Here is a 1,658-nt window from a genome sequence, read left to right as displayed (position 1 = left end):
GTATGGTTAAATTCAAGCAGACTGCTCATAAGTCTACCGGTGGAGATGCTGGGGCTTATGTGAGAGCTCAGGTTGTATAGTTTGCGTTGGTGTGAGGACCGGTAGCTTTATGTAAGTTGTAATAGTTATAGTGTTGGACTGTTCAAACATTGAAACTTTACGATCTTGGATTATGTTGTTAATAGCCGTTTGTAATAACTGTATATTTGTTAGTTATATTATGTTAGTTTATTTTGGGGCTGTGATAGGTGTTTGCCAATCAGGTTGTATTATCAGTTCTGAGATCTGTTCCGATTGTCTTCCATAATTTTAATGAATACATTCTATTTTGTTTATCGAAAAAAGTACACATTAAACAAAGACAAAGAAAATTAAACAAAAAATGTGTTGGTGGTGGTTCGGTGCAGTAAGCGCTGCAAGGGTATTAATCTTTTAATCTTCTCTGTTCTTTTTTACTAATCTTCTTTTTTATTTATGTTTAAGAATACTTTGGTAGTAAGTTGTCAATTTTTTATCCCTGTACTGATTCAATCCTTCATGCACATGTATGTTTATTTTAGAAAACTCTGAATCAAAAAATATTCTATTGAACTACGATTATGTGGCCCTGGTTGTGGGCATGGCAGGCATCATCGGCAATAGTCTGGTGAGATTCCTCCTCTCCCTAACACCACGGGAGGCCCATGTAAAGTCTATGGCATTGCCAAGACCACCATGGGATACAAACCACCCTATAGAGTACATCCAGTGTGACATTTCCAATCCCGAGGAAATCGAATCAAGACTCTCCGGTCGTAATGATGTGACTCACCTCTTTTATGTCATTTAGGCTAGTGGATCAACCGAGGTTAAAAACTGAGAAATTACTAGTAAAATGTTTAGAAACTTGTTAAGTTGTATAATTCCAAATTCACCAAAGTTGCAACATATAAAAAACATTAAGGTTAAGTATCAAATTTACCACTATATTTAGCGAAATTTCAAATTTACCATCGATTAATTCAGGGTCTTAAATGGCCCATTTTCACACAAAAATGCTAATTTTCGGTGATAAATTTGAGATGTCGTTAGCTTATGACCGATTTGAAAAGTGGCCAATTGAAACCAACCTACATAAAAGTGGCCAATTTGAGACCCCAAAATTATCGGTCGTAAATTTGAATCTTTGCTAATTATATAGTGGTCAACTTGATAATTAACCCAAAAATCTTATTACGGGTCTTTTGATTTATTAAGGATGGTAGCACATGAACCTCCTTATAGGAAAGATCTTCCTAGGCGGAATGCTCCAAATTTTTACTATAATTTTGAGCATATCTTGTTTGAGCAAGTGGCCAAGAAAGATGGCTTGACTTTGTCAGTTCATATGCCTGAAACTATATTTGGATTTTTGCCTTACAACATGATGATTATCGATCAATCATGAGAATAATCGAGGCGCGTGTCAGAGGATTGTTAGGGCTAGAACACGCGTTAATATTCACGCAAGTATACGCGATCGCAAGTAATATAGAATAAATTCTACTTCGTTCCCACAGGGATAGGTTTAGGTTAATTTTAATCAATGTATTTATGCACACTAGTATGGTTATTATCCAATGCTAAGGCGAATAACAATTTGAGGTTGTTTATACTACACTTAATTAAGAGGTTATACT

At 35.4% G+C, this 1,658-nt stretch overlaps 1 pseudogene; it reads left to right on the top strand.

Annotated features, from left to right (window-relative positions):
• The first annotated feature begins 382 nt into the window (after positions 1-382).
• LOC141684978 ((S)-8-oxocitronellyl enol synthase ISY1-like) lies at positions 383-1,426 on the top strand (annotated as a pseudogene).
• The last annotated feature ends 232 nt before the right edge of the window (positions 1,427-1,658 follow it).

The sequence above is a fragment of the Apium graveolens genome, chromosome 9, assembly GCF_009905375.1.
Source record: "Apium graveolens cultivar Ventura chromosome 9, ASM990537v1, whole genome shotgun sequence".
In the NCBI taxonomy this organism is placed as follows: domain Eukaryota; kingdom Viridiplantae; phylum Streptophyta; class Magnoliopsida; order Apiales; family Apiaceae; genus Apium; species Apium graveolens.
Note: the sequence above shows the minus strand (reverse complement) of the source record. Positions and strands in the feature narration are given on the sequence as shown.